Source organism: Schistocerca americana, chromosome 4, assembly GCF_021461395.2.
Source record: "Schistocerca americana isolate TAMUIC-IGC-003095 chromosome 4, iqSchAmer2.1, whole genome shotgun sequence".
NCBI lineage: Eukaryota > Metazoa > Arthropoda > Insecta > Orthoptera > Acrididae > Schistocerca > Schistocerca americana.
This window is the reverse complement of record NC_060122.1, coordinates 488,071,695-488,090,495: the sequence shown is the minus strand read 5'-3', so window position 1 is coordinate 488,090,495 and position 18,801 is coordinate 488,071,695. Positions and strand designations below refer to the sequence as shown.

At 42.2% G+C, this 18,801-nt stretch overlaps 1 protein-coding gene and 1 non-coding gene across 3 annotated transcripts in view; both read right to left on the bottom strand.

The window, feature by feature from the left end:
- The window catches only part of LOC124614053 (tyrosine-protein kinase Abl), a 445,084-nt gene that overhangs the window by 382,570 nt on the left and 43,713 nt on the right, over positions 1–18,801 (bottom strand). The gene's annotated exons all lie outside the window — the stretch shown is intronic.
- Trnat-ugu lies at positions 2,991–3,065 on the bottom strand. Its single transcript has one exon. It is a non-coding gene; the product is annotated as a tRNA-Thr (tRNA).

Sequence of the window (18,801 nt, the reverse complement as noted above, 5' to 3'; positions counted from 1 at the left end):
TTGGTAAGTAGCGGAGGGATATGCCCAAATCTGCACACTAGTCAATTCCCGTAAATTCCGAGATCTGATGCCACGTTGATTCACCTCCTAGACGTGTTCGATCAGGTTCAGATCTGGCGAGCCGAGTGTGTGTGTGTGTGTGTGTGTGTGTGTGTGTGTGTGTGTGTGTGTGAGCACATCAATTGGAACTCGCCACTGTGTTCCTCAAACCACGGTATCACTCATCTGGCCTTGTACATAGCGGATTGTCTCGTTGAAAAACACCACTGCCGTCGGGAAACGTGTCATGAAGGGGGTATACATGGTCTGCAACCAGTGCACGATACTCCTTGATACACTGGACCCATGGATGCCCACGTGAATGTTCCCCAGAGCATAATGGAGCCACCGCCACCTTGTCTCCGTTACGCAGTATAGGTACGAAGAAGCTGTTTCGCTGGAAGACGACGGATTGGTGCTACCCCATCGGAGTGATGAAGAAGGTGTCGGGATTCATCAGATCATGCAACGCTCTGCCACTGAGATAACGTCAACGTGCCTGTGAAACTAGCCCATTCCAGTCGTATTTGCCGATGTGTAGTGTAAACATTGACACATGCATGGATAGTCGGCTGCAAAGACCCGTCGTTAGGAGTGTTCGGTGCAATATGTGTTCACACACACTTTTACTCTGCCCAGCATTAAAGCCTTATGTTAGTTTCGCCACAGTTCGCCTCCCGTCTTGTTTTACCAGTCTGCCCAGCCCAAGACGTCCGACATCTATGATGATGGGTGGCCACCCAACCTCACGACGTCTGGACGTGGTTTCACCTCGGTTTCGCCACGTGTAGAAGACACTTACCACAGCACTCTTCGAACACACAAGTCGCGCAGTTTCCGAAATGCTCGTGCCAAGTCTCCGGGCCATCACAATCTGTCCTCGGTCAAACTCAAGACAGATCGCGCGATTTTTCCATTCCAGCACGTTCACATGCACCGTGCATGTCTGACTAGCAGTCATTCCTTGCCAGGTGAAGCTGTTACCGCCTGGACGGGTTTATATCGATAGTAGGTCGGTGGTCATAATGTTCTGGCTGATCATTGTACACGTAAGTTGTTCCAAGATAAAACACTCGACTGACATCTAAACATGACAACAATGTGTGGTAGAGCAAGCCATTAATCTACTGAAAGAATCGTGCCAAATCGTTCCCGAAATGAAGCAAAGATCCTTGTTTCCCAAAAGAACTGTAAAGCCCAAAATTCTGCGAGATGGAGAAAGCTACAACAGTTTTCCACAACGTGCGGCTTGAGTTCACATTTTCTAGACAAACGTGAGGGCTGTGTCAATAAAGAATGACCTTAATTTTTTTGACCTTTACTCCCCCCACATAATTTTGATGGTTGTTCCCAAAATACCCTCCTTTGAATAAGATGCACTAGTCCCAACACTTCTGCCAGCCTGCAAAGATAGGCTTTGAACTGTTTTCAGCATCGCCTATGCAACCTTCACTACTGCTTCTGATGAGGGAAAATGCTTGCGCCTGATCTGGACTTGCAAAGTTTTTCCGACATCCCTATAGCATTGTTCAGTTATTGATGTGTGTGCAACTACACCACACTGATAAATCATACCCCGAGTATTACAAAACGAGATGATAAATTTAACTGCAAGAGGAACCACTTTTGCTCTTTGGGGATTGGTGATGGAGATTTCTATACTGAGTTTTGCTGTTTTTCAGGATCAAAACGTTTTATCGACAATGATTAACTTCAAATAAAACTCCGGATTTTCTTCTAACATCACCTTAACCTAGCTGCAGCTGCTGCAGACTACGACGACGACATTTTTTAAATTTTAGACTGTGACTGCAGCTTTGGCGACGTGTACCAAAATATCTTGAAAGTGCTAACAATTCTATGGTGTAACCAAAACCGTTACAGTTGCCAACAATGTCAATTGGGAGATATTACTGCCATGTCCTAAAAGTTTCAGGAGACAAGCGGCTGTAACAACACAGCTGACTAATTACGTCACATGTAGCAGTTCCTGGAAATATCAATAAGTGGGACACTTCACCTGCCACCGGCACAATCGATCTGTTCGGACGACACCGGTATTATGTGTACAGCTCAAAGCATGACCCGATATATCACGATGTTCGAACTGTAAGCACCACGTAGTCAATCACTATGGTTATGAGTAAAATTACGCAATCATGTAATTATGCAACGCACTTGGTCACTTTTCTGGCAAATGTGTACATTATGGTGATGGTTTGAGTTCAAAGAAGTCATACTACAGAGATACAGCGAGCTACAACAAGTTTCGACGATTTTTTTAATTCAACTTTTACACCCACGCCTGTTTTTGACACATGCTTCAGAATAAAAAGATTACTTCATACAATCTCCGTTCTTTTAGATTGCTCCAGTCACCATGAAACGATTGCCCTACGTTAGTACGGTAACAATCTGGTTCGGAGCGTCTTAGCTTCAATTTTGCAGCCCTCACAAGCGCGTATCTTCGAGTCCCATTCTGTGAAGATATTCTTCATTTTTGCCAGCTTTACGTTTGTCACACTGTACAAAGTCGTAAGGAGGATATGGCAATGCTACCCAAATTTTGTGATCGCGTCTTGGCTTCTTATCACACTGCAGATCACATCCAATTTCTGCAGGTTATTAGAATTTATTTTGGTTTTCTTTGGAATGATATTTATAAATTCTAACAAGCTCGGGTTGTTTCTTTTCTATACTGAATCAATCGATGTTTGGTTTCTCTACTAGTGTTACCGATACCGTTATGTTTGTATTTGCGCGATTCTCAATTTATGCTGGTGAACTTGGTTTATTAAATATTTGTTTACCCTATTTAAAGACAATAGGAATATTTGATATGCTCAGATCACAAGAAAATGGATTCTCTGAAGAATTAAATGATGATAAAATCAAGACCCTAAGCTGTCGACAGGCGTTGATATACAGCAACGGAGACAGCTGAAAATGTGTGCCCCGGCCGGGACTCGAACCCGGGATCTCCTGCTTACATGGCAGGCGCTCTATCCATCTGAGCCACCGACGACAGAGGATAGTGCGACTGCAGGGATTTATACCTCGCACGCTTCCCGTGAGACCCACATTCCCAACATATTGTCCACACACTACATTCGTTGTGGCCATGCCCACTACACTCATTACTCGCGGCAGACAATCTTACCGAGTCCCGTAAGAGTTCAGGCAATGCGTGTGCTTCCGCACAGAAGAAGAAGGCCAATGGCCGGTTAGTCTATGAGAGCCAGTCATGTTATGACCAGCTTTGTAAACAATCTGTTCTGAGTCATAACGATGCAGAGCCAAGTGGATTTTGAGTGTAATTAATACAGAGATGAAACCTAATGTCAATATCGAATGTACAAGAGTTATTTTCGATCGGAAAAAACGATGTGTGTTTTAATTTTGAAATAAAACCCGGAAAATTAATATGATTTCAGAAGAGATATCCCCAACGACAATTATGCTGAAGGCAAGTACTATTAATTATCTGTTGGGCGTGCTCTTCTCGAATCAATTTAATAGAAGTACAATATTAGATACTGTTACTCTAAAAATGTTTTCATTGACCAGCCGTTTCCATAATAGTACTGCAGGAATTGGATACATTTCAAGGCAGAAACGTACGCCAAAGACGCTATGAAAAGGAACGTTCTTTAACGTCCCGTCGATGATGTGATCATTACAATTGGAGCACATGCTGAAGTTGTTTTACGACGATGGAGAAGAAAATCGAATGTACATTTTTGAAAAACAAGACAGCGTGGGAGAAATATCTAGAGCAGTTATTCAAAGATGGCCAGAGGAGGCAAGAACCAGAGATATTAAACACAGAGGGACCATGTATCCTAGTAAGTGAAGTGAAAGCGGCTATACATCAAATGAAGGAAGGGAAAGCAGCTGCGCCAGATGGCATACAAGCAGAATTCCTCAAACTACTCAAAGAAAAAGTAAAAATCATCACAGAAATATTCAACCACATTTACTCATCAGGCAAAATCCTTCCAAAATGGCTTACATAAGAGGTCATTACTCTACCTATGAAACCGAATGCCAAAGTACGTGGGGACTACCGTATCATCAGTTTAATGAGCCAACTTCTAAAACTGTTTCATAATGTAATCCACAAGCGGGATATACAAGATTTGTGAAGACCAAATAGCGCCCAACTAGTCGGGTTTCTACATGCAGTTGGCACAAGAGAAGCCGTATTTAGTGTACAAGTATTGTTCCAAAGATGTAGGGACATCAATTGTGATATCTGCTTGCCTCATTGATTATCAGAAGGCATTTGACCGTGTGAAGCATGAACAAATGATAGAAGTACTAAAGGAAACAGGAATTGATGGGAAAGATCTAAGAACAATAGCCAATTTATACTGGAACCAATCTGCAGTCATGAGAATAGATCAAGACCAATCAGAACAAGTGAGAAAATGTGGCCTCAGGCAGGGCTGTATAATATCACCAATACTCTGTAACCTGTATTCAGAACACATATTCGAACAAGACTTACTTGATGTGGAAGAAGGAATCTCAGTGAATGGGGTCACCCTCAACAATTTTCGTCATGCTGATGACAACGTGGTGTTTGCGGATATAATGGAAGGGCTGCAGAAGCTGATAAAATTTTTGAGACAAGCATGAAATACTGCTTGGACATCAACACAAACAAAACAATATTTATGATTATCAGCAGGAAGAACATTCGAGGTGTGAATCTGTACACCAATGGCACAAGAATAGAGCGAGTTTCACAGTACCTATACCTGGGCACCATCATTAACGAAGCATGGGACAACTCGCAGGAGATAAAGTGTCGCATCGGAAAGGCGCGGAGTGTTATCAACGCTATGAGCTCAGCCTTCAAGAGTCACGATCTTACCATGAACACAAAAATGCGGCTCCTCAGGTGCTGTGTGTTCTCAATTCTCTTGTACGGCGTGGAAACATGGACTCTTACAAAGGCAACCACTGCCGGACTCCAAGCCTTTGAACTCTGGATATCAGAAGAACGTTGAGAATATCAAGGACTCAAAAACCTCGAGGTTCTCCGTCGAGAACCCAGAGCTGATCAACATCATTGAAGTGTCGCAAACTGCAATACCTTGGCCACTTCATGAGCAATCAAAAATGATATGAGCTGCTTCAATGTATCCTGCAAGGGAAAATCGAAGGAAAGAGACCTCCGGGACGAAGAAGAATTTCCTAACTCGACAACCTTAGATTTTGGTTTAATATTAGCTCTGAGGAACTGTTTCGCATTGCAACTGATAAAGACAGAAGGGCCATGATGATCTCCGAAGAGGACAGGCACGCTAAGAAGAAGAAGACATTTTTCAAGGAAATCACCATGACATTCGTCGTAGATAATTATGGGAAACCACGAGGCTGCACGTTTGGCAACCTACTTACTGGCTCTTAGCCTTCTAGGGTTCGAAGCTGTAACTCCATATCTATTTTTCTTGGTGCGCAAATGGTTCACTGTATGAAACTTTTCAGCATTATGAATTCATAATGATAAGCGAAAATATGCGCCGGACCGGGAATCGAAACCAGAATGCCTTAACCATTAGGGTATCCGAGCACACCAACTCGCGAAACTCAAACTTCAATTGTCACTGAGGTTTCTACCTGTAATTTCTGAAAACTATTACTGGAGATTCTCCCACAGGGTGTGTGAAAACAGCACCTCTAGCTTAACGGAACCAGTGAACGACCATGGCTTACCATGTATCAAGGGATATGTATGAATTGAATTAAACTCGTTGAAATGACGGAATCAATGGGGAATGAAATCAACGAAAATTGGTTGGTGTTAGGAAGCGATATGTGGAAACATGAAGGACAGTGAAAGTCTGAGTCAGTTATGGAGAGGTGCTGAGACGGCGTTATGGATAGGGCGACAGATCGTGCCAAGCAAATTACCCGGTTTCACGTCAAGCTCTGGCACAAATTTTCAGCTGCAATGTATTTTCATTACATTGGAAGCTCGGAGCAGATCGGTTTGCACAGATATCACTTCGTTCCCTATGATGTATCCATTTCATTTTGTTTAGTTTTCAATTCCTTCCTCGCACTTACGTGACGAACTTCCAATACCACATTAGCACTTTTATCCCCCAAAATTGTATTACGAACACACTGTGTGTTGGCAGGTGTCTACGTGTGTTATTTGTCATTTTGGAGCTTCGGTTCTGACGTGCCCACTTATCAAGCAACGACTAATATTGTGCTAAGGCTGAAACTCCAACTCCACTGACGAGCGGTGGGTCTCTGTGTCTCCTCTTGATACGTTCTTCAGGACATCGCGAAGCAGTGAGTGGTGTACGTGTCTGAGAAAACTGATAGAGAGAGAGAGAGAGAGAGAGAGAGAGAGAGAGAGAGAGAGAGAGTGTAGCGCTTGTATTTGGTGTAATGGTATTTCCCGGAAGAACGCCACAGTAGCCGTGCATGATTAAGAATCAATTTTCCGTCTAGCAGTGCAGTGAAACGTGCGGTGGTTCACGTAGATTCTGTTCCTGTTAATTTATTTGCGTTAGTTATACTAGTCTCTAATTTTTATGTTCCGTATAGTGTTAACGTATTCTGAAGAAAATAAACACTTCCGGGGCATGTCTACGCATTGCGCCTTCATTAATTTAAAAGGCGCCGGATTGCGGTAGGTATAACTTTGTAGCGTACCTAGGTAGTGAGAGTAGGTACTCGCCCGCTCACTCTTCAGTTTGCATAGAATACAAATGGCTATAGAAGTTTGTGACTATGATGCAATGTAAAGATACCTGACGTTGGAAGCTTTCCACGGGACGCGTAGTTCAGATCAAAGAACATTTTCACTGCAGCAGCCATAAATCGCATGCAACTCTCCTTTTTTGACACGTTTCGCTCGCCAGAAGCGAGCGTTTCTGCAGCTGCTTGCGACAGACGAGTGATACAAGTTCGAAAAAGAATGCTATATACAACCTGTAGCTGCTACAGAATTTCAATTTCTAACGGTCGCTATTCCCCCTGCAGGCGATGCCTGAGCACGCTAAAATTCTCATGCACTTTTTATAGAAAAGCTTAGTTTAAGAAATGATTTTGCAAATTCCTACGGCCGAGGGCGTGTAATTTGCCGACAGCAGCTCTAGGACAGATACGGGTAGACTAGCCAGCACCGCATCGCGTGCCGCTCGGCCAAGCAGACGGGTCGGCGCCTGCCTTTGTGCATGCGCTCCCCCAGCGCCGCGACCCCAGGCCGGGGTCTGCTCTCCCCTCCCCAGCCCTACCCCAGTCTCGCGACAGCAGGCCAGCGGGGCTTCACACACCCTCGCTAACTTTTACCCTGACCTGTCAGCTTCAAATTTACGGCCTCCCGAGCACAGCACACTGCACTCCACGTGGGACAGAATTTAACGAAGCCGCTGTCTCAGCTCCTTCAAGGGTTCCTATGAAGTGCAAAATATGAGTATAGAGCAAGAGATGTAATCGTCTTTATGTCAAGACAAAAATATATGTAAGGCTCGCTTTAGATGTGACAGACCAAACGTAACTGCATTTGTCTGGCTGTAGGACAATTTTCTACTGATTCCCTACAAGGGTGAATATAACAAGATGATCAGGTGACACCATTATAGGTCTTCAGATTTACATTAGCTCCCACAACAACGTTCCCTTAATTTCGCCCTCCCCCCTTTTCCATCAGTCTTGTCGGAGACAGCTAGATGGTTCTAGGAAATATTTCCTGTCCATCTTACGAGTGCTTGTGGAGGTTTAATGAACTGGTGAGGCTGTAACCTCACGGTTTGTCTTTTTTCTGTCAGTTGTACCAAGTCTTCTAAATATGTGAATGTAGAACACTTGCTAAACGACAGATAAAAACGACAGGTAGTGCAGAGATGAGTTTTCTGAGAGCAGCGGACAGTTATACATTAGTTGATAACGAAAGAAATGAAGCTATTACGTAAGAAACATATTAAAAATTTGAAAGAAGTAACTGAAGTATAGGAACAAATGGAAAGGATGTAACAAGAATGAAGGATGTCAGAAAACCAAACTCACTGCTAAACTAGCCAAAACAACGAGAACTGCTGATCAGTTGGCCAAAGAAATGAGGGAGAGAACAACATATTTGAGGGCAGAACCACTCAGTGATGGTTTACTTATTGTTGTTGTTGGATGATGGTGGTGGTGTGCACGCATGTTCTACTATGTAGGACCTATGCTGTGTCATACTGGCACATTTCCGCATCAAAAAACTTCTCCGGTCCTTATGACGACTGGAAACTTTAATTCATAATGGAAAGTAAAGAATGATGTCAGAGAAAACCGCAACTTGTACCGATAAATTAACGAACATGCGTCAACCTTAACCGGAACTCTCACCGATAAAACTAACAACTAAGTTCAGGACAGAATGAAGGTCAGCCTCTGTCGCACAGTCATCTATCTTTTTTATTCCATTGCAGATCTAGACTTCAACTGACAATGCAGCTACCATCAGTGCGTTGTAAGTAGTCATGTACCGGATGATCAAAAAGTCAGTATAAATTTGAAAACTGAATAAATCACGGAATAATGTAGATAGAGAGGTACAAATTGACACACATGCTTGGAATGACATGGGGTTTTATTAGAACCAAAAAAATACGAAAGTTCAAAAATGTCCGAAATATGGCGCTTCTTCTGCAATAATTAGCATAACAAAGTAAGACAAAGCAAAGATGATGTTCTTTACAGGAAATGCTCAATGTTTCCACCATCATTCCTCAACAATAGCTGTAGTCGAGGAATAATGTTGTGAACAGCACTGCAAAGCATGTCCGGAGTTATGGTGAGGCACTGGCGTCGGATGTTGTCTTTCAGCATCTCTACAGATGTTGGTCGATCACGATACATTTGCGACTTCAGGTAACCCCAAAGCCAATAATCGCACGGACTGAGGTCTGGGGACCTGGGAGGCCAAGCATGACGAAAGTGGCAGATGAGCACACGATCATCACCAAACGGCGCGCACAAGAGATCTTTCAGGCGTCTAGCAATATGGGATGGAGCGCCATCTTGCATAAACACCGTACGTTCCAGCAGGTGTTTATCAGCCAGGCTGGGGATGATGCGATTCTGTAACTTATCGGCGTACCTCTCACCCGTCACGTTAGCAGTTACAAAACCAAAATCACGCATTTCCTCGAAGAAAAAAGGCCCGATAACGATAGATGTGGTAAATCCAACGCATACCGTGACTTTCTCGTCGTGCAAAGGAGTTTTCACGACAATTCTAGAATTTTCGGTAGCCCAAATTCTGCAGTTGTGGGCGTTGACAGACCCTCGGAGCGTGAAATGAGCTTCGTCGATACACAACACGTTACTCAACCAATCGTCATCTTCCGCCATCTTTTATAACGCCCACACCGCAAATGCCCTCCGCTTCACTAAATCGCCAGGTAACAGTACATGATGACGATGGATTTTGTACGGATAGCATCGGAGGGTACGCCTCAGTGCCAACCAAACAGTAGTGTATGGAATGCCGGTGCGACGTGCGACTGCAAGAGCGCTGACTTTTCCGTGCATAGACGAACTCGCTACAGTCTCCATTTCTTCTTCAACTGTCTCAACAGCATTACGCCTTGTGCTCGGTCGGCCACTACGGGGTCTATCGTCTAAACAACCCGTGGCTTCGTACTTCGAAATCATTCTCGCCACAGCTGCACTTGTCAACGGATCTTTACCCGTTCGAATCCCCTTCCTATGGCGATAGGATCGTAACGCTAACTAGCACATTCCCCATTCTGATAATACAGCTTCACTAAAAGCGCCTTTTCAGGTAACGTCAACATGCTGCGACTGCTGGCGCATCTGATACTCATTACAGCTCCTTTTATACACGATTGTCATGCGCAGTCACTGACGTTTTGCTGTCTAGAGCCATATGTCGGACATTATGTGAGCTTTTTTCCTAATAAAACCACATGTCATTCCAAGTATATGTGTCAATTTTTACCTCTCTATCTACATTATTCCGTGGTTTATTAAGTTTTCAAATTTATAGTGGCTTTTTGATCACCCGGCGGGTCGAACGTAATTATAACGGTACGTATTCCAATCTAACTCAAGCATATATAAGCATTAGTTCAACTCCCATCTGAGTTGGACTAATGCTGGTACACACCTGAGTTAGACTGGAATACGAATCGTTATAACTACGTTTAGTCTATATGACTGCTAATGACGCACTGATAATAGCTGCACTGTCAGTTGAAATCTAGACCTGCATGGCAATAAGAAAGACGGATGACATTACGACCAATGCTGACCACCTTTCTGTGCTGGATTACTTCGTGGTCGTTTCCCATGGTAACGAATAAGTACTGAAAAATAATAACAAGAAGAAATACGTGCAGATTATTCGGAAGGTTTCCATCAAAAAAGTTTTTATACAAAACTCTTACGACTTAAGCGTCAACTTTAGGCACACTAGAACGCAGTACATTATTCTTATTCTTGCCTTGTGCATTTGCCTTAATGTCACTACAAGTTGGATAGAACTTGTGGAAGATTCGTACTGTTATGCTTTTATCAGTGATTACATTAAAATATTCATATTAATAGATACCCTACGTAAAGTGCACGCTAGAATTAAAGGTTAAACGTCCGAGACAATACAGCAATGGAGGAAATTCAGATTCAAGAATAAGGTATTTATGTAAGTGTTCGATGTTTATTATTTTCAAACTGTAATTATGACAATCTAATGCATCTTCGGGCTGATGGCCGATTCCGTTTAATAGAGTGAATTGGCGCAATTGCTGAGTTTTGCACTTACATTCAGAAGGACGGTGATTCAAATTACCCATCCGCCGTCTTCGACGATTGTCCCAAATCGGGTAAAGTGAATGTGGGGATGTTCTTCCCGAAAGATGACTGATCTCCTTCCTCAAAACGAGCTTGAGCTGCGCCTGACCGACGAGATGACGCAGTGATCAGCACGCAGGAGTCGCATTTGGGAGGACGATTGTTACAATCCCTGTCCGGTCATTCAGATTTAGATTTTCCGTACTTGCCTAAATCGCATAAGACAAATGCTGGGACGGTTCCTCTGAAAGGGAAAGGGTGATTTCGTTCTTCCCTCATCATTCCTTGCTCCGAGCTTGTGTTCCATCTCTAATTTTAGATTAGATTAGATTAGATTTACTTTCATTCCAATTGATCCGTAGTGAGGAGGTCCTCCAGGATGTGGAACATGTCAGAAAAACAACAATACATGACAAATATTTAAACTAAAACAAATAAGCTAATGTACCATTCCACAGGTCCCAAGTGGAATGATCGTCATTTTTTAATGAACACTAAGAGTCATTTTACAAATACTATTGCACTGAATTTAAAATAAAAAAGTTTTTTATTTATTTATAAGGTAAGAAACATGTAATACAACTACTGTAATACTTATTTACAATGAACACATTACTGCACTGAAATGGTGCAGAAGTTAGATTATACTTACACATACACACACACACACACACACACACACACACACACACACACACACACACAAATTTTCAGTGAACACATTACTGCACTGAAATTGTGCAGAAGTTATGTTGTACTTATATACAAATCAGTTGGTTTTCCTCAGAAATTCATCAATGGAGTAGAAGGAGTTGGCCACCAATAAATCCTTTAGGCTTCTCTTAAACTGAATTTCATTGGTTGTTAAGCTTTTTATGGCTGCTGGCAAGTTATTGAAAATGTGTGTTCCTGAATAATGCACACCTTTTTGTACAAGACTAAGTGACTTTAAATCCTTGTGAAGATTATTCTTATTTCTAGTATTGATTCCATGAATTGAGCTGTTGGTTTGAAAAAGTGATATATTTTTAATGACAAATTTCATTAAGGAATAAATATATTGGGAAGCTGTAGTTAGTATCCCTAGTTCCCTAAACAGGCTTCTGCAGGATGTTCTTGAGTTCACACCACATATAATTCTTACTGCACGTTTTTGTGCCCGGAAAACTTTAGCTTGGCTTGATGAATTACCCCAGAAAATAATCCCATATGACATTATGGAATGAAAGTAAGCATAGTATGCCAGCTTTTTCATTTTTATATCCCCTATGTCTGACAAAATTCGCATTGCAAACAGAGATTTGTTAAGACGCTTCAGCAGTTCTGTGGTGTGCTCCTCCCAGTTGAATTTATTATCAAGCTGTAATCCCAAGAATTTAACACCGTCCACTTCTTCTATCTTCTTGTCATCATATGTTAGACATATACTCTTGGGACACCCCTTACAAGTTCTGAACTGCATGTAGTGTGTTTTTTCAAAGTTTAGTGACAAAGAATTGGCTAGGAACCAGTGATTAATGTCTACAAATATTTTATTGGCTGATCTTTCTAAGACTACACTTGATTTGCTATTTATTGCAATGTTTGTATCATCAGCAAACAAAACAAACTTGGCATCTGGTAATGTTACTGATGAAAGGTCATTGATATACACAAGAAAAAGTAAGGGCCCCAAAATGGAACCTTGTGGGACCCCACATGTAATTAGTTCCCAGTTGGATGATGCCTGATAGCTTGATACATGTCTCTTTCCTAATAACACCCTTTGTTTCCTGCCAGAGATATAAGATTTGAACCATTTTGCAGCATTTCCTAATGACCTCGCTGTCGACGGGATGTTAAATACTAATATTACTTCATTTCGTTTTTCATGACCACAATGTCTACGAGTCTTTCCTTTTCTCTGAATATACTTTATTAACACTATTGTTTTCTCTTTTGCAATAATTAGTCAAAAGCATTATAACCACAAATCGGATTTTCAATAGTGTTTTGAGTCAATACTTAACCAAGTTAAAAGACTTAAGTTGTCCACATCACTACAGATATCACGACACACGACCTACGGGACAGTGATAGTGTGCTCATATCGCACAGGAAAAGAATCGCAGTCGTTATCGGTATATCGAGGTGCTTTCAATTTTATTTTCAAGACCAAAGTCTCTTGTTTCACTACCATTCTGAAGTTCTTAACAATATGTAAGTCACACTCCTCATAAGCCTGTTTCGGTCCTGGCCATGTTAGGAGTTGCGTCCGCGCGCATAGCTTGTATATGGTGTACCAAAATTAATAGTGGAAAGTGAAAATACATGACAACAGAAGCAAAAACGTTTCAGCAAACACGGGCCCGCGAGAGACACTTGTGAGATAACTGCGGTTGTGTGGTTACGAGCCGCTACCGACTCCAGTAGGAGTTATTGTTCTAATTAGTACAAACGTACTGGAAAATGAAAGGATAAAGGGAAGTTCCGCGTTCTGACCGACCGACCGACCGCCTTGTCGTCCTCTGCCAGTAGCGTCACTGGATACTGTTTGGAGGAATGTCGGGTCAGAACACCGCTCTCCGGGTCGTCGCTGGCTTCCTCTACCTTGGAGCCGCTACTTCTTACACAAGTAGCTTCTCAATTCAATCACGAAGCCGAGTCCACCCCGTTCCCTGGCTGTAGCGGGAATCTAACCCGTGTCCACCGCATAGTAGCCATGTCCACTGACCAGCTACGGAGGCAGACATTGAAAAAGTAAACTTTTCCATTGAGTCACCAACCGATTGCGCTCGAATTTAATCCATGGCCTACGTTTTCATGAAGACACTATTCATTCCGTTCAACTTCTCTTCCAAGCCCTTCGCCGCCTCTTGACAGTATTACAGTGCCATAGGCAAATCTCAATGTTTTAACTTTTTTCCCTGCACGTAATTTCCTGTCCAAATTTCTGCTTACTTTCCTTCGCAGCTGGCCGAGATACGCGTTACACTTATGAGTGGAGAGCTGTGCCGTGGCTCTGCCATCCTCGGCGTTCGACTGTCTCAGCAGCCGGCGTCAGCGTCCAGCGAGTCACCTGTTCGGCGTACCGCTGACGGCCGTACAGCTGACGGCGGCGCCTCATGAATCAGCCCAGCACGTGCGCTTTCCTACCCGAATTCTACGTCCGCAGCTTCGCCACACCGAGTTTAACAACCTCCGAGCTGCATAACGAAAAACCGGAATTCCTATCACTCTAGCAGCCCGGTATAAATATCATTAGTATCAACTACTTACTCATGAAACCAACTTTTTATTACAGAATTTGCGCAATAGAAAAAGACATTTGGCAATATTGGCTTTAATACATCCTTCGAAATTCTGATCGAAAGGTTTATCTTCAGTTTGTACAATCATAAGAGTCGAAGTACATGAAAAGGGCGACAGTAGCTGAAAACGAGTGAGGAATACTTGTTGCCTTTTTCCCATGTTATTCAATATGTATGTAGTGTTGTCATCTATCCGCATATAGATTACTCTGAAATTCACACTTACGTGTTTGGAGAAGTTTTACAGAAACCTATTTTCAGACTATTTCTTGGTCGTTCCACTTTCGAATAGACGGTGGCGGAGTGAACACCTAGTTCTCTTGTTTAATTATTATTAATTTTTATCTCTATATAGACAAGAGTCGAAGTACATGAAAAGGGCGACAGTAGCTGAAAACGAGTGAGGAATACTTGTTGCCTTTTTCCCATGTTATTCAATATGTATGTAGTGTTGTCATCTATCCGCATATAGATTACTCTGAAATTCACACTTACGTGTTTGGAGAAGTTTTACAGAAACCTATTTTCAGACTATTTCTTGGTCGTTCCACTTTCGAATAGACGGTGGCGGAGTGAACACCTAGTTCTCTTGTTTAATTATTATTAATTTTTATCTCTATATAGACAAGAAGAGGTTTCGAAATGTGGTGGTACAGAAGAATGCTGAAGATTAGATGGGTAGATCACGTAACTAATGAGGAGGAACTGAACAGGATTGGGCAGAAGAGGAATTTGTGGCACAACTTGACTAGAAGAAGGGGTCGGCTGGTAGGACACGTTCTGAGGCCTCAAGGTGGAGAGAAGTATGGAGGATAAAAATCGTAGAGGGAGACCAAGAGATGAATAGACTAAGCAGATTCAGAAGGGTGTGGGTTGCAGTAGTTACTCAGAGATGAGGAGGCTTGCACAGGATAGAGTAGCATGGAGAGCTGCATCAAACCAGTGTTTGGACTGAGGACCACAACAACACAAAGAGAATATTGTTTATTCAGTGAAGCGATATAAAAAGCTGTTACTAATGTCAAGCCGAACATGATCCAGTTAACAAAATACCGTTTATAAGCGTGTTGAGCTGCGTACAAGAAACATATCAAATTTTGCTAACGGAAGCATAGAATCTTATGTACATTTTAACCAAGTTTTTGTACCGAAACAAATGTACCCTGAAGAACAATAAAAAGTTATTATGACACAATTTTGCCAATCTTCTTCGGGGTGCTTCCTGTATATTCAACGTTTGGAGGGTGCAGAACGTAGGGCAATGTGGCAGCGTTTTCGTCGCCCAAAGGAAACGTACTCAAACACGTCACATTCTCTTTCAAAACATGCTTTAATAAAATAATTTGTTTCAGTCTCTCCGACTACTCTACAGCTACCTAACGCATCTCTTATTTCACAAAGATATTTCGCTGATACAGAAATTAGTTTAATGTCACATAAATGAAACAGATTCCTTTTCTTGTCAGATATGAATAAAAAATGCTACTACTGCAACACACGCTTAATGTGTATTTCGATGATGAAGTACGACATTTCATCACAGAGGGCAACTCGTTACACGCAAGATGAGCCAACGTTCAGTATGACCTCCACGTCCGTTACTTCGCGAGGACCTACTAACTCACTTATCAAATCAATGTGAGACTTTCCCGCCAAAGCACTGCCTGTCTCGTCAACTTACGCCTAAGTATTTATGAACGACTTATGTAACGTATTCTTGCACTAAAATGTTATATTCTTTTGGTGGTAGGGAGAGAGAGGGCAGTCTGGTTATTGCTTCGCCGCCTGTAAAATTTTTGCATCGCATAGAAGTTACACTTCGTGGGTGCATACAGAAACACTGGCACGTTTTCTAGTCTTGCGTCGTTCAATGATCTGACCCCTCTGTTCACTTCTTTCTATCTTTTGTATCCATTTATTTTGGTGCTTGTTTCTTGCAAGATATAAAATCTGAAACTCTAATTTTTCTGCAACTTAACCGTTCAATCTGGGATGTCATGAAAGAATGAAGGAACATCAGGGTTGATGACGAGGTCATTAGGGGCAGACAACAAGCTCGGATGATAGCTGGATAAGTAAAGAAACCGGCCGCGCCCATTACACAGGAACCATCCCGGCAATCGCGCGACGCGATAAGGGAAGTAAGGGAAACCTTGATCTGTATGACCGGCAGGTGATTTGAACCGCCGTTCTCCCGAATAGGAGTGCAGTGTCTTGCAACTCCGTCATCATGCTCGGACTGATGTCAAGAGGCATGGATGCAAAAGCAAGGAAATGTATTTCTCAACTTCCCTCTGACTAATGTGAGTTAATTTTAAGGACAGAATTGTCCTTGCGCCATTCTGGTATTGCTTTATCAAGCACGAAGTTGAATATTGATGGAAAGAGTCTTAGTCTTACCCCAGCTTTGACTAAACGGTTCTGAAAATTCTTCCACGAATTTCCCTTTGCATCTTGTGATTTCAAGGAATTTGAGGTCTAAAACTTGTCACTTCGGAATACGGAATACTGACTCATGATCAGCTCAATCCGGAACCGGATTTACAAATTGCTGCGCCATAGCCCAATGACTGTTCGCCTCTCGCTCCCCTCATCCACTCGCTTGTTTTCGACTTTTCATGTTTCAAATATTTTCATGAATGTTTTGTTGCTCTATATAATTAAGATGCCACATTATTCAAAATGTAAGCAATAATGGAATGACTTAAAAGAAACTTATGAATTCTGCATTTGAAGGTTCTCTCTATTTATGGCTCTCTTTCTGTTGTGAAAAGGAGAACTGTGTCGAACCATGGGAAGCAGCAAGTTGGTGTCATGTTTTGAATGGGAAGAGACTACGGAGGAGGGAAATGCAATGGCGACTTTAACCTTAAAACAACAACGAAACAAATCAGACCGATGCTGTTTTATTCATAAAAAGAGAAATAATATCAGCCTAATTTTTTTAGCTTGAATTGTATCTTCCCTTTATCGTCCAATAGCACATATTTTATTTCGTGCACCACGTATCTTCTTCACGCCAGTCGACGTATAGGACTGACTAGTTTTTGAATGACAATAACAACATGCGCAATGGAAAATAAAAATAGAGAAAAGGGATTTTATTTCATCGACGATTGCTGTTTATTTGTTTAAATTACGTTAGCATATTAATATTTGCCTAAGGATGGTAACGACAACAACGCTGAGTGACCCAAAGACGTGTGTAAACTATCACAATCTTGTTCATAGATAAGAGAACGCTAAATGTCTTCTTACGAGGAAATCACTATGAGGTAGAACACTTTTAAATCAAGAGATTGGTTGTAGCACTGCAATTCTTTACTAGACATGGAACCATCGGAGAAGATATGAATGTGTCTTTTCTGAAACAGAAATCTGTTAACATTGAATATAAATTTACATGCTAGGTGGTCTTTTCTGAAATGTATTTGTATGAAGTGTGGCCTTGTATGAAAGTGAAACGTGGACGACAAGCTGTTTAGATAAGAAAAGAGTAAATGCTGTTGATATGTGGTGCTACAAAATCATGCTATAGGCTTGATGGGTATGAACTTTCGACTAATGAAGAGGTCTAGAATAGAAGCACGGAAAAAATAAATGTGGCACAAATTAACTACAAGCAGGAATTTGTAATACGACACATTCCGAGACATCAAAGAATGGCCACTTCAGTAATGAAAGGAATGGTAAGGAATGAAAACTATAGAGGGGCATCAAGGTTTAACTACAAGACGATTTTGGTTGTTGGGCGCGTTTTATCTACAATAAGTAGGTTCAAATGGTTGTACGTCGGAATAGTTATGCAGAAATGAAGAGGCTTGCACAGTATATTCTATGGTGGACAGTTGCATCAAACATTCTTCAGATTGATGACTATGCTACTATGGTGCACACAAATGAATGCGCGTCGTTACAGGAGCTGCATACACACTGTACACGTCCCTGTCCAGCGAAAAGTATTTGCGAGGCCAGCTGCGTCCGCCGTTTATCGGAATCTCTGCAGAAGTCAGGGAACTGGAGCGGGACGCACGCGTCACAGTGATAAAACGCGCTTCCTCGTAGACTGCGACACAGCATCTGAGCACACGCCGGCCTATTCAGTAAATAGCCACTTCCTGCGTCGCAGAGTGGACATCCACATCTCTAACTCACCGGCCTGTCTCCAGTTCGTCAGAACAAACTCTTGTTCATGGGTGAAGCAGCTCGTCATATTGAGCACTGTTCTTACAAGGGATTCTCGCAGAAAGACAATGCCACAGAACAAGTTACACAGTTATGCGTCAATTTCTCTAAATTCTGATGTTGCTGTTGTCTTCAGTCCGAAGACTGATCCGATGCAGCTCTAGCTGTGCAATCTATGCTGTAAATGCCTTTCCATCTATGCGTAACTACTGCAACCAAAGACCGTTTCTACCTCCTTGCTGTGGTCTCCATGTATTATTTTTACCACAAACATTTTCCTCCGTTACCAAATTAACGATTCTCTCGCGTCTCAGGTTGTGTCTACCAAGTGACCATGGCTCTTAGTAAAGTTCAGCCAAAAATTTCTCTTTTCCTCATTCGATTCATTACTTTCTCTTTAGTTACCGCATACACTTGTCTGGTCTTCAGCATTCTCCTGTAGCACTACGTTTCAGAAGTT